This window comes from Anser brachyrhynchus, assembly GCF_964034855.1.
Source record: "Anser brachyrhynchus genome assembly, chromosome: 2".
Lineage (NCBI taxonomy): Eukaryota > Metazoa > Chordata > Aves > Anseriformes > Anatidae > Anser > Anser brachyrhynchus.
In genome coordinates, this window is record NC_137695.1 from 121,599,326 (window position 1) to 121,614,407 (window position 15,082).

Below are 15,082 nucleotides of genomic sequence, written 5' to 3' on the forward strand. Positions count from 1 at the left end.
CTTGGCACCAAAAGCCTTGTGCTATCCTGACCCTTGCACCACAGGCAGCCAAGGCCACTGCACCCCGGGCAAGCACTGGGGACTCCCAGGTGCCATCTTGTGCTGCTGGGGCTCAACAGGGCTCCTAATGAGCATCAGGGGAAAGGGCTTTTAAGGAAGGCTGCCAAGCAGCCTCGAGGTCTTAAAAACCTGGGATAGTCTAGTTTTATTTTGTCACCAGTTTCTTAAAAGTTCACTTTGTAGGTGGTCCTGTAGGTTGAACCGCTTCTGTCCAGATGATGGAAGCCTCTAAGTGCCCTTTGGAGAAGGCCTCACGCAAGAGGTTTAAGTTTCTTTTAAGTGGGAAGTGAAGAAGGGAAAGTCCTCCCCTTTCTACCACTTTAACTGCTGTGAAGGGACAGGGTGTGTTGACTGGAGTACCCGAACTGAAGAGCTGAAATCAGGGGGAAAAAGCTTGGGGCTAAGGAATGCCTGATGGAGCATGGTGAAGAGATGTATTTTCACAAGGTACCTCAATGCTCAGCAGGCAACTGGATCGTACATCAATAAGCAAACGAGCAGCAGTGTTCGAAAGAAAACCCGTGCACCCAGACAATGGGACAAAGGTGCCATCTGAAATCATCTTACAGTTGTTGGTGGCTGCCAAGCGCACAGTACTAAGAATGTTCCCTTCACAAAAGGAGGGCGGGAGCCACAGTTCAGGAGGGGAGCCTCCAGCCAGCTGCTGAGGCACAGCCGGGCTGCGTGCGGGCTGCCTTCGGGGCCGGCAGGGTGCCGAGCACCCCTCGGCCCAGGTGAGCGGGGGCTGTCAGGGCAGCCCCCAGGTCGCTCGGGCGGCGTTACGCCCGGCATGCCGCCCTCCCTCCCTGCCTCCCTGCCTCCCTCGGCCGAACAAAGGCGGCGGCGGGGCCGCTCGGTGCCGTGAGGGCCCGGCGGCGCTGGGCGGGCCCCGGCCCCCACAGGCGGCCCGGCACAGCCCGGCCCGGCCCCGCGTCGGGAGGAAGCGGCGGGCGGGCGGGTGCCAGCCGCCCGGCTCCCCCGCCCCCCGTCTCCTCCCCTCCGCGGCCGATCCTCCTCCTCCTCCTCCTCCTCCTCCTCCTCCTCCTCCTCCTCCTGCTCCTGCTGGCGGCGGCGGCGGCTTCCTCGGCCCCGGCTCCCCGCTCTTCCCCGCGGCTTCGCCTCGCTCCTCGCCGGGAGGCTCCGCGAGGACGGTAAGGGCTGTGCCGTGCCGTGCCGTGCCGTGCCGCTGCCCCGGGATCGGCGGCGCCCGGGGTTGAACCAGGCGCCTCCCCCCCCCCCCGGCTCTTTCTTCCCCGCTGCGGACCCCCCGCGGGCGGCGGGAGCGGGCGGGGAGCTCGCCATGCCCGGCCCGGCCCGGTGCGGTCCGGTCCGGGGGGGGGCGGCGGGGAAGCGGAGCCGGCTCCGTGCCCGCACCCTCGGGGCGCTGGGTCCGGCTCCCGGCGGGCCGGGCTGAGCCGAAATCCCTCGCTCGTGGCACGGCCCGGGAGGAACGGGCTGGGGGAGCCGCGGGCTGGACCCCTCCGAGGTGGTACCCCGAGGTGCCTGGAAGGGGGTGCTTGTGCCCCACCGAGGGGCCGAGCACATGGCATCGCCCCCGGGCTGCTGCTGCCGTGCCACCGCGCTGCCCCGCACCGCCCGCGGGCTGCCCTGACCCCACGGAGGCTTCGGAGGGGAGAGAGGAGGCTGCTCGGAAAGGTAACTGGTGTAATGGCCATTCCTCCTCCCCCCCGGACCCAGGCAGGGCAGTGCTGCGCCTCTCAAAGCGAGGGAATGGCACCGGAGCTATTTGTGTCCCGGGGTCCTGTGTGTATGGCACCTTTAGGGCAGGGAAGGTTAAAACTCCCGAAAACCTGGCGTTGGCAAGTCAACACCTCCCATGCAATATTATCGTTAACTTACTGAAACCCGAGTTACTGTAGTTTGCATGCTGATCCTTGCTTGTATGTAAAATCTGCAGCTACAGCGTTCAGATGTTTGAGGATGAAGCGTATCCTTTGTGCTTGAAATGACACGGCTATTGTGCTTTTAAGCAGGAAGACGACTTTTATCTTTACCACGGGGCTTTTATCACTCGGCTGTAAATGCTAGTTCTGTTTTTTAAATCTGCCGCTGATTTGTTGGGTGGCTTTGCGGGGGTCACTTCAGTTCAACCTCGCTCTTCTCCAAAATGCCCGTATTGATTTAATGTGGTACTGGGTCAGAATTGGCGCTTACAGCTCATTTTGCATCCATGTTTATGTGCCATAAGGACCGTGCTTTATAGAGCAGCTTGTTCTTGGTCCTGCCGATAAAGCCTGCTGGTTGTTCTTGGTGTGTGGGGTGCAGTGGGTGTACGGCGTGCCTTGTGTCTAGTGTGAAGTGTCCTACTTACTTAAAAATGTTTAGAGCTCTAAAAGGGTCAGTGTAATCCATGCCACCCATGCACGCAACTGACCTAGAATTAACAAAATAAAACACTTCTACGCACTTCTGGAGTAGAAAGCGTTGCATTATTCGCTGGTGGGGGACTAACACAGAGAGTTGCTTTTCTGAAGCTGTGCTCCTCTGTCCCAAGGGTGGGCAAGTACATCCCTTCTGCAAAGCCTTGTCTTGAGCTGGCGGGATGGCGGTAAGAGCAGCGGCAATGTGAATGTGCTCCCTGGGGAGATGCACCTTTGGGTGGTGGTGGCTGCAGAGACCACCAGTGGTCCTTTGGGGCCAGCAGGTGGTTCTTGCCACAGCCTGCTTTGGGGCTCGGAGAGCTGGCAGAGCTGTGTGCCCCCACACAGACCCATTTTATATGGGTCAGTAATCAGTCTTGGTGGTTGATGTTTCAAGCTATGATATTGAGTTTCCCATCTGCACCAGGCATACCAGGAATGTGCTTTTTAGCATGATTTACTGCCTTGATAGAACTGACGGTCCATGCCAGCAAGCTTGATACATTACAGGGAAGGTCTGAGCTGCCCTCGTGCCAGGGCATCCCTGTTGATTTTGAGAAAATTGTATCACAAGTTAAAGCCAAGAGGGAAGTGGTGCTTTTCCACCAGAGACCATTCACTGTCACTTTACTGGAGCACTTCTTTCCATGTCCTGCTGTCGCACGTGGCCATCAGCGCCCTCCTTCCCAGCTCCTGGTGGGCTGGTGGTGCATCTGAGCCGAGTGACCGCAGGTTGTTGCTGGAAGTGCTCAGTACAGGTGTGGTCTTGTATGAGGCTTTCTACTAAAAGTTCATGTTATGCTCCAAAATCTGAAGGGGTGACGTTCGTTTAATGAGTCAAATTATAAAACGTGGCCTTGCAGGCTTGTTTTGGTTGCTCAGAGCTACAGGACCTATTTGAGATCTGGTGGCAGCATACAAAAGGAAGATTTCCGCACGGTGTGATTTTGCAAGTAGGTTTCCAGGCGGTGACATGCAGTGGATATTGGTAGATCGAAGTATCGTCAGGTGGATTTTGACCATTAATTGTAGTGGAATGCACCATAAACTAAGGCTCATATTTGCAGCCTGCCCAGAGCTGGATGCTGTGGTTCTGGAATGTCTCCGTGGCTGACACTGGATCTTGCTTCCCATTGCTAGATTACGGCTCTGTACTGCAAGACCTAAGGCATACGTGTTGACTAGCCACAAGTTAATCATTTTAAATTAAACTGAAGGATAAATATATGTCAGCTACAAACTGCTTTTATTTCAAGGAAGTTTTATTTCAGAAGGGCAAGTTCGGAGAAGTTAGAGGAACTGGTTTGTGAAGTCCACTGGACTGAAGGCCTACAGGAGTTTCAGGTTTCTTTTTTTGTATATATATTTAAAAAAAAAGGTGCTTGGACTGTCTTAAATGAAAGGTACATCTGCTTAGAAGCTGTATTTTGAGCAGGATGAAAAGTTTGCCAAGAGGTGCTGCAGACCTTGCTGCAATAGTAAGTACCTTGAAAAAGATACCACAAGTTACCAGAAAGCCTGTATAAAATTAAGTGAAGGAGAGGACTGATCATCAGAGAGCAGAAACTACAGGGATAGTCTATGAATTGCCAAAAGCAAGAGCACAAAGAAATTTAAGATGAACAGGGGAGAAGAGAAAAAGAGGAGGAAACGAGAAGTTGGTTGTGATATTGTGAGGACCAGGCTGTAGTTGAAGGATACGTGGCTTGGACACCTCCAAAATTAGTTAGTTATGACCAATTTTCTATAGGGAAGAGGATTTGAAAATGGGAGGAAAAACAGAGTGACATACAGAAGTAACAAAAATAGATTTTATACTAGCTTCTAGATTTAGTGTTGTCAATTTAAGGAAGCAGAGAGTCTCTGGTTTAGGACTCTGGCATTCTGTTCCAGCTCCTTCAGAGCCAGGTTAAAAAAAAAAAAAAAAGTTGTTTGTCTATCAAGTTGGGTGTAGTGGTTGTGACAGCAATATAGCAAAACAATTATACTTGTATTTGCTTTAAAAGGAGAAGAGAATGAAATCCATTCACACTCTTTGCTCTAGTCTTAATGATATTCAAGGATTTAGAACAAATTTGGAATGGAAAAAAGCAATTAAATATACAAAGATAAGTGGAAAACTGGATGAAATGCATCATGGATTTGCCACAATTAGGTCATGGAAGACTAAAGTTGTATTATTGCTGGATAAATACTGGATGTCCTAGACAAAAGGAGGAGAAGACTTCAGTTCAACATGAGCATTACGGTGCTACGCTGAAAATGACTGAATTGGAAACGTGGGGTTGGCTAAAGAATGGTAAGCAGCCCAAAGGAGAAAAATTATGACTCTGGCTGCATGGATAGAGGAGTTACTGCTCTGGGTAGGTATTGCTGGAGGGCTGCTCCTTTTCCTTCATACTGGGTAAGATAACTGCTAGGGATGATTGCTGATGAGGCAAAGTTAGGAAGCACAGTCAGCACTGAGAAGGGCTGGATTGTTGCACAGGAGGAATTGGATGTCTATGATGACTGAAGCAATATGAATGACAGGATGTTAAGTAGCTCTAAACGACAAATTATCAGCTGAGTGATTATTAACAACATATCTGCTGTTAGTTGGCAGTCATCCCTTAAAACAGGCCTGGAGGAAAAGGCCCAAATGCTGTAGTCAAACAGGGATGGACTCTGATGCTGGACACGAAGTGAAAGAAAATGTGATCCTCACTGAGATCTCTTCAATGGAGATAGGCAAGTTGATATGCAAGGCGTTGGAGAGATTTCGTGTCAAATATTATACACAGTTCTGGTCACTTCTGTACAGAAAAGACAAAATTTTGGTGGAACGTGTACAGGAGCGTCCAGGCTAAAAGGATGATGTGGCATGAATACTCTGGAGCTAGACAGGAGGCTAGAACTTAAGTTGTGCAGGCTTTTGTAGCTTAGTAAGGGCAGAGAAGGAAGATAGCATCTGCTTATAAATTCCCTGGGGCAAATTCTTAGAGAACTGGAAAGGTCATAAACTGAAGTTCATCTGTAGTTTTGGATTAAAAGCTTGTTGTACAGGAGGATGACTGGATGACTTGCTGAATGAATGTTGGAGTACACGTTCACTGAAAACCAAAATGAGTTTCCCAGCTGTTGAATTTGGGATGCCCGCCCAGCTGTCTTTGTGTTAAGTCCTAGTTTGTGTTCAAGTTTGCATGCGGCTGCTGAAGAACCATGCAGCTCAGGTAACTCAAGCTGCCATAACTTTGGTGCTTCAATCCTCACCGGTAATCAACAGAAACAGAAGACACTTCCATGACGGAGGCGAGGTGAGCAGAAATGCTTATTTTTGGGGAGTAGCTATAGTCCATTCACTTGATGGTGAATGGAATTGCTGCCAAGTAAAACTCCTGGTTTAGCAACCTGGTTTAGCAGAAGGTGTCCCTGCAACCCGTCTAGTGGAAGGGATTGGAACTAGATGGTCTTTAAGGTCCTTTCCATCCCAAGCCACTCTGTGCTGCTGTGAGCACCGGGAGGGAGACATTGCCTGGGAGGGGGCTCGGGCAGAGCCTGGTGCATGGGTGATGTGGCTCCCAGCCAGGAGGACGTGTGCTCATCTACGGCTTCACTTCACCGGGTACTGCCTGACCCAGGCCTGGTGCTGAGAAAAGACCAGCGTGACCTAACCACCGGGAACACATTGAGGTATGAGACATGCCAGCTCAGACACCTCGTGCATGCTTTCTGTAGTCTGAACTCAGCTGAGGGCTTGTCTGGTACAAACTGAAAAGCTCTGTACCTCATAGAAAGCTTAATGAGCTTAATGAGTGTGTGATTTGAAGGCCCCACCGTGTTGGCTTTGATCTCTACCTGAGCATTAGGGTCTGCCCGTTTATAAGCTCTCCCGTGGCTGGGCTTTGTATGCACAGTCAAACTTCTGGAAGCTTCAAGAGGACTCTTCAAAAAGGAAGACGAATGTCATTTGTGTGGATGTGCCTTTAGAAGAATCATTTAAAAAAAAGTAAGATGCTTTGAGAATGTTTGTACATCAAAGCAAGATCAGTGTCTTGATACTGCTTTATGTCTGTTTTGAATTTATAAGGCAGGTGTCTAACTTCCTTTAGAAATATCCAGCTGCAAGCTCCTTCCGAGCCTAGTCTACCTAAAATTTCATAGTTCACGTTTTTAATGTTTGCTTTAAATGCACGTGTTTTTCCTTTTTTTTTTTTTTTCCTTTCCTCAAGAGGAGTTGTGTAATGAGTTCAATGTGTTGGCATCTCCCATAGGAAATAAACGTGAAAAGATTGTGTTGAGCCATCAAAAGAATAATTTAACAATCCCAGGGAAAATTGAATTTATTGTCTCAGTAGCTCTTAGCATGTATTATTAGGCTATTTGTTTATTGTGATTTTTTTTTCATCTGCTCTTGTTGCTCTTTTATACGAGTGTTGGGTGTATCATTAAAAAAGATGAGACTAGGGTTACGCTTTGCATTTGTGTAGTGTCTTTCATCGACAGTCTTCGTGTTCCAGATGCTATTGGATGAGGTGGATAAGTTATTATTTCAGATTCATAAAGTCAACCTAAATTTGAACAGTCTCTAGCAGTTCAGAGAGCAGAGCACGCATCTCCTGATGCTTTGTTGGGCTCCTGAAAAAACAAAATCACTCCAATAACTTCCTGTAACAATTTGAGGTCTTGGAAAAGTCTGCATTAAGAAACGGGAGGAAATGTTTGATGACTTTATTGGACAGGGAAGATAATGGCCGCATCCAGTATTGTCTGCAACTCAAGCAAGTGGAAAGAAATATCCTTATTGATGTTGTTAATAGATGAAGGAACTGAGAGTGGTCAGGGCAAGCGTGGTCAGACTGGGAAACAGCGAAATGGACTGGAGCAAGGAGGAAGTGGCTTAAAGAGATGGAGGTAAATTAATCTGGAACGTGCATGAGTAAAAAAGTATGGGAGAGAATGTGATTTTACAAAATGAGAATTATGGAACGACTGAATGAACAAACTGGGTGAATAGGGAAATGGTGGAGAAATGCTTGTCTCACACTTGAACTCAGTATGCACATTAACTCCTCTTTGAATTAAATTGGAAAGCTCATGTTTTATTCATCGCTGTGATCTAACTGGGATATCCATTAGCTGGTTGGGGTTGCACTATTCAGGAGAAGGTATCTGAATGAAGACAGTACTGCAGGGGAAGGAACAAAGCAGAACCTTACAGCAAACTGTGAGAGATCCTTTTAGGTGTGAGCATCTGCAGATTACGTGGCACTTTGCATAGTTCAGAAACAAAGCAAAGGAAAAGAGAAGAATTGTGGGAAGAAGAAAGGGGAAAGAAAAGTTGTTCTGCAGCCTCCCAGTACTCACTGGCCTCGTGCTTCCCGTTTTCCACATGGTGTGTGTGTGTTTGTGTGTGTGCGCATGCAAACAGGAGCTGAAAGAGTGTCCTTTCCTGTTGAAAGGATGATTTGATTGGTAGCAGTGTCGTTGTCTCTGTCCAGTACCTCTACACGCCATCACTACCCAAAGAACCCAGACCTTTGGATTTGTGATGACCTTTGTATGTTGTTGTCTTTTTCTGTTTGACAACTTAATCAGGGCGCGTTACCCTTTGGGAGGTCAGTGGGCCACTAGAAATGAAACTATTTCTCATGTGTTTGTGCATGCTGGGATGCATGTATGTATGTGCAGCTTAAACTAGGATGTGGGAAAATAATTTAGGGAATGGTTGGGAGAGCACTCTGAGATGATAACATGCATTTTAAATACATGTGTGTATATGTATAGTAATATTTCTGTGATTTGTTTGGCAGACTGTTACTTCTCCTGTCCACCCCCAGTGTTTTTTGACCTGTTTCTCTCTTAATTAAGAACATCTTGTCACTTCCCATGCAGGCACATACTTCTAGGAGACTTTGTTTAGATAAATGAGTTGTGTATGTGTGAGTTGTTAAAACGTGATAGATTTCACTTGTGTGTTGTATTTAATTGCAAGATTCTTATTATCTGAGTTGTTTTGCCTTTCTGAGCTTGCAATATTGCCGAAGTATATTGCTGTTGAGTTTTCGCAGTGAGTTACTTCTAGATGCCGAATGATAATTGCAGTGAGTGACAATCCTGAGTGAATTGGAATGGTAGGCAGAGTGAATGGGAATTTATGGCTTGCTTTCGCTCCATTTATATGGATGTCATTTTCGCACTGAAGATCCTCTGTGGCTGTGGGAGTTTTCAATGTAATAGAACTTTATACAATGTTTAGGGACTTAATGATAAATATAATTAATTCCATTAACTAATGTCTATTAGTGAGAAACTAGAGTCCCAGTTCTGTAACACCAGACATTTCTGCAGTGTGTTTGTGTAGATGCTTGGGGAGCATTTGCAGATATGAAGGTTTCTTGCAAGAATACAACACAAGCTTTGGTGAAGGCTTTCTGATGCTTTCATTAGTATTTTTTTTTTTTATTCTTACTGTTGTCCCCTTCTTGCAATGTTTGCTGGGCAAGTACAGGGGATTACTCCCATTATAGTATTTGGTCATAATTGCAAAAATGAAATTATACATACTAGGTTAAGCTTTCGAAGTTGTAGCTGAATTGAATCTCCAAAATCTTTGTGTGTTTAAAGTCACACATTTCAGCCTTTTTTTTTTTTTTTCTCCCTTTCTTCCTGTTTGGTAGACTGTGAGGGAAAGAAGAAACTGACTCTAATGAAGCAGAGAGTATAGGAATGCACAATGTAAGCATGCAGATTTGGCGAGAAAATGCTTTCCTCTGATCTTTGTTATAATGGTTTCAGGTATTCACTTGTGATTGTCATAAACAAAATGTGTATTTTTAGAAACAAATGTTAACTTGATTTTTTTTTTTTCTGATGAACTCCTTATTATAGCAAGCTTGTGCTATCAAAAAGTTTCTATTTTAGGAATGAGATCTGTTTTTTTTCTGTTTAATTGAAAGATGATCAGTGTCACTTCTCTCTTCCTTCCCTCTCCATCCCCCTTAAAACAAAACAAAACTTGCAGTCCTTAAACAAAAGTGTCTTTGTTTTTACATTTGTTTTATGAAATCACTTAAATCCTTTGGGAAAAGCTTTCCTCTCACAGGAAGAGGGGGGGAAAAAAACCTCCTAAAGCCAAAAACAGCAAGCCTGCTACCAGACATCACAATGTTTTGCTATCTGAATAGTAGCAGATTGCATAAAATAAGTGATTTCTCATCTTAGTGAATGAAAAAGTGCAATTGCAGAAATGCACACAAATAGACATATGGATTTCACTCAGCAAGTGTAAAATTAGGAGCACTCGGGGCGAAAATTTGCTGTGTACCTTTCTTGGAGCTTCTTTGGCCCCTCACTGGTGGGGAGGGGACTTTAAAAGTGGCATTTCAAAACTCTGCAACATGGAAAATCAAATGCTCTCTTCTGGCCTTTCTGATTTTTTTTTTTTTTTTGAACCCGCTTCCTCCTAAAAACCTCACGGTTCAACATCTTTGGGCCGTTCTGGTGCTGTGGCTGGGGTTGTGAAGCCATCCATCCTAATTTTCACAAGACAGCTCTTACAGTAGCCAGATGTGCAAATTACCCTTTACTGATCTAAGAACCTGGCAACTGACAGGAACCATTAGCAGGTAAGAGAATGAGCCATGGGCACCAAGAACTATATGAAATATTGCCCTGCTAACTTGCCTGAATAGGCTTTATTCAGAACATACACTAAAGAGCAGGAATGCTCAGAAAGAACAAGATTATTGCAGCGTATTTTCCCCTAAATGTAATAAAAATGCAAAATTGCGTCAGTGGCCTACTATTCTCAATCACCTGTATTGTTACGGGGGCTGGAGAGATTGAGGATGAAGGAAAATTGTCCAAGTAGATGCTAAATGTGAACGGAAAAAATAAGGAGGTCTCACTTAAGGCCTGGAGGTAATGGCTTATGTACTGTAGAGTAGGAAGTCAGACATTGTGCTCGAACCATGGTGTAGGGCTGACCTAGAGGACACCTTTGTCGGTATTATATGGAGAACAGGGTGTACCTTACCTAGCATCTCCTCACACCTCAGGCAGTTCTTGGGCTTTGCTTGAAATTTCCTCAGTCTGCACCCTGCGATGCCTCTGTCTATGCTCTGGCCCCAAATTACGTGGATGCTTACAGCGTGCACTAGGATTAACCGTATTCGCAGACCGTGTACGCCTGTAACTTTGATCCTGCACACTCCTGAAACAGCTGTGTCATTGCAATAGGCTTGTCCATAGCAGAAAGGTAGGGACACACATTGCTTACCAGGCTTGTTTTAATGTACTGACCCCGTAGGTACACCTGCTTATCTTTCTGGTGCTCAACGGGGGAACCGTGAGGCCACAGTGCCTTCTGAAGTAGCATCCGTACTGCCTGTGGTGTTTGTGGAGGTGGCTATATGGACATTCGTCTTATATTTCACTCATTTTTAAGTGCTCTTCGTGAAGACTAGCCCAGAGAATTAGAGGCTTTGGGGGCATGGAAGCTGAATCAACTCGGGCTTTGCTGGCTAAGCAGCAGTAATGTTTTCATTACATGGCCCAAAATTCAAGAGGCAAAATGCACGAGGAGAGGCCCTGTCCCCCAGCGACACTGAGTTTAATAAGAGATAAAATTTCTCCCTCTAAGCTTTCATTATCTGAGAACTGCTGTGAAGGTATCAAATGATGCTGTTCAGATTGGTGGAATAGACTAATTTGTTTTCCATATTACTTCTGCATCGCTGTTAGTGAGAAGATGTTTTATAGGGCACACAGCCCCTTCTTGAAATCAGATCCTCGTGCTCCACCTCCTGCGTGCACTTCCGTGCATCGTGTGTCGTTGTGGTCCATGCTAACCAAATGCTGCTAACTGCAGTAGGCTTACTTTACAGCTGAATATCACGATAGCATTATGTGTTTTGGTCAGAGGGAATCGGTGGAGCTGATGAGTGGAGGAAGACCTGTCCACCCCACAGATCCACACTCCCTCTCCTGGTGCCCCGTGTTTCCATTTTGTTGCGGGGCAGGAACGTTTTCCTAAACCTTTTCCTTCACGTAGGTGTTGGAGACTGAGGGGTCCAAGACTGATATCCAAAGTGCCCAGGGGCATTTGCAGCTGGTAATCCTGCAGTGGAATCGCAGCACCCATTGCTGCGGTCCGAGTGCGAAGGAGCCACCGTCCGAGTGGGACAGGAAGGCAAGGAGACGGTTTGCTTGTTGACATGAACTCTGTTTTGTATCAGTTGTCTGGTGTTTACTATTGCCCTTCACACACCTGAGGTTTATAAATACACCATTATATTAATTTCAGAGGTATTTAGCAAACGCAGTAATTGCAGAATAAGCTTGCCGTCCCTATCTGGAGGAGCGCTGGTGTTACGGCTGTTGTGATACAGACGCTGTCCAAATGCAAAGCGAGCTGCTGTGAGGTTCCCGTCTTTCTGCTACCTCTTTCCCATGCCTCAAACTTCCACTAATTTAAAGTGGAATTTCTAATGAGAAACAAAACCTGTTCCTTAATCAGTGTGACTTGCTTTCACGGAATGCTTCGTTCGGCTTGGTGAGAATTGTGAAAGCTGCCTAATATTTGAAGATAAAGCCTGCTGTTTTCAGCAATGAAACAGCCTGAACAGTGCTACCATCTCAGTGAAGCCGTCCTTCATTGAAGTGTAACTTGGTACTATAATATCCTGAACTGGAAGAAGTAATAAAATAGTTCTGCCCTTTGTTGTTAATAGTCTTTTTTTTTTATGTGACGTTTCTGGAGTTAAAACAGTGGGTTTAGCACTGTTTGCTTAGTACCGTCTCTTGTTAGGCAATATATAGAACACTTCTAAAATCAATTTTAAGCATTATTATAATAACTGATACATTGGAGTGTAGAAAATATTCTCTTGTTCTTTGATAGAGCAGTCACATGTATGCAATGTCTTTTTGCTTTATTTGAAATTCTTTTACACAGTTGTGTTGAGTTGCTTGGTTCTTGCTAGGCTGGGATTTTTTAATAGTCCGTGTCAGAACTCAATTTTTCATACTTGCAAAGATTGTGGTCTCTGACAGTGAAATATACCTCACTTTAGCACTGCTTATCTCGTTTATCAAGTCAAACAGCTCTTACAATTACTATCCATGATCAGCTACTTTGGCATGACAATTAATAAAGTATAAACGAGAACATAAGAGACTCTATGGTCGCCACCCTACCAACTTCACTGGGACTTCCAGTGAGTGTTCTCCAGGGATGGGATGGTGAGGACACAGGGGAAGGCAATTACAGTGTTGGAGAATGGCTGGGTTCATTCTGGCTGCTGGGCTTTGTATGTCTGAAGGCTCCTGAGAAAGTAGGGAGTGTGCCATTGGGTTGCTGTCCAGCGTCTGTCGTCTTTTTCTTTTTGATATTATCATGTCTTTGATCACAGCTACACAGCCTTTGGCAGCTTGAAGTGAAGGAGAACTTTTTTCCTCTGTTGAGAAATTACAGAATGTACATGTTTAATTGTTCTCAATTACATGATAATTTTTGTTTTAACCAATTCTTTTCTGACATGGGAAGAAAAAGGATGTGTTCTTCATGAAAAAGGGATGTGTTCTGTATGGAAACCCGTGTACAGCTTTTTTCAGATAATTAAAAGCATGTTGCAAAACTGATCTGAATTATCGTGAATTATGTAGTTAGTCCTCAGCCTAAATACATATGAAATGCAGAGTGATGCAAAATGAAGATGCCTGGTTTATTACTTTGTCTGCTTGTAAAATACTACTAACTAGTCACAAGGAAAAATCTTCTTGGGAGAAGATTCAAATTAAGCACTGTCTTTCTGTTTCAGTCATTACTTTTCTGTTGCCTTATTTATTTTTTTCTTCTAGCAATCTGCAGGATGAGTATTTAAACTAGTCATTAATGCTTCATTTTTGATGTCTGTAGTACTCTTACCTTTATGCTAATGTATGTAGATGTACAGGTCAGGACTTGACCTATATAGTAAAAATGTCTTAATGTACTTTGCAGGCTGCAGGTATTTAAATAAAAAGGAAAAAAGACGAGCTGTTGCCCAGTGCAGTAATTTTAGTTGGAGACTGACATTTCTGAAATGAATGCAGTTGTCAAAATATTCAGCATCTCAGGGCTGTTTTTCCGTTGCTGCTGTAAGTGCAGCTTGCAGAGCACTTCCAGGTCACAGTCAAGCTCTTGCATCATAGATGAGAGAAAGTAGCAATCCCTTCACAGAAAATACAGGGAGAATATCCAGAACAACATTCCCAGGAGTGTGTGTGCACATGAGGCCGGGAAAGGGAGTTGACCAGGGAGCTCTGGTTGATGACTTGCACCGCTGGCCGTGGGACCAGCGGCATACCTCGGCATCCAAGAAACATTACGTGGATGTCTCCAGGTAGTCTTGAGTCATCGCGGAGACAGCAGGCTGAATCCTCCTCCCCATCCCTTGGTATTTTTGCCGTAGCACAATGGTGTCCACATGTGTGTACACACGCAAATAATATTCTTTGTTCAGAAGCCCTGAATGTTTCTGTGGGGACCTGATCTAATTTCTAGATGAGCTTTCCCTTTCTGCAGCTGGTTTGGGCTGAATCTGGGAAAACAGTTACAGTACGTGGTCTGCATCCAAAGGAGAAGTGTTGCTCCCCTGAGGACTGCTGGCTGAGGTAGGAATCTAGTCCTGCACGGCGGGGCTGGGCTCAAACTCATCTGCCCAGGGTATCCAGGAGGTGGCACGTGAGCCCTCTGCTATGGCATTGCTCCCCTGATGGCTTCTGATGGCACTGAGCAGTGCGTGGTGGGCGTCTAGTGAGATGAGTTCCACAGCCCCCCCCAGGTGTCTTCTAAAACACCTCAAATGCTTTCAGCTTTCACTTAATGTCTGTGCTCAGAGTTGCTTTGTCTGGAAGTAGTTACATCCTCTAGAAACTCTCACTGGTGGTGTAAGATAACTTGGCAGCATCTATGAGAAAACAATTACATAGGGAAGAGGTTATTTTGAGATTTTTTTTTTTTGTCGTATCTGGAGAATTACCAAAAGCGGGGAAGTGCAAAATAGTGTGGTGTCCCCCCCCCCCCCCCAAAAAAAATTTCACACCGTTTTTTCAAAATAAATGCTTCAGCCTTTAAGTGGGTGAGTCCTTGCTCAAAAGCAGCAACTCCGAAATGTTCGTATTTGAGCCAGGAATAAAATCTTTTTTATGCAATCAGTTCATAGCTTGCTTTTGAGAAAGAAAGAATTTAGTCTTCCTTTAGAGACTTTGTTCTCTTTACAGAACATAATGAGTTTGCTTGCTTTTCAAAGGAAGAACTGAGAACTGCATTGAAGATGCTCTGCTGCGTTTTTGGCTTGATTTTTACAGAGGATAAAAGTGTTTAGCATTTAATACAGTAAACTATTTACAAAGGATAAGTTATGTAATTATGAACTTTCAAGTAAGCGTTAGTATTAATACCTGATTGTTGGCAACAACACAGTATAATATTGAAGAATTAGCAGGTACAAATATCTCTCTGAGCCTTTCTTCCTACCGAGCTGAAAATCAAGGGTGTGGCTTTGTAAGTAGAAAAATGGTTGCAGATGTAGGCTGGACCTGCACTGTTAAGGACTCTTAGATATTCCTTAAAGAGGTTTTGTTTTTCTTTTTCCTCTTATTTGCATGCCTTAATT

At 45.3% G+C, this 15,082-nt stretch overlaps 1 protein-coding gene across 6 annotated transcripts in view; it reads left to right on the forward strand.

Annotated features, from left to right (window-relative positions):
- The first annotated feature begins 1,056 nt into the window (after positions 1–1,056).
- The window catches only part of FAM110B (family with sequence similarity 110 member B), a 109,493-nt gene continuing 95,467 nt past the window's right edge, over positions 1,057–15,082 (forward strand). For 3 of the 6 annotated variants that reach the window (XM_080581186.1, XM_080581188.1, XM_080581183.1), the window contains exon 1: positions 1,081–1,211. The gene's annotated coding sequence lies outside the window, so the exon portion shown is untranslated. Of the gene's footprint in view, positions 1,212–15,082 lie in introns of all 6 variants that reach the window. The other 3 variants (XM_080581191.1, XM_080581181.1, XM_080581182.1) reach the window with 2 other exon arrangements.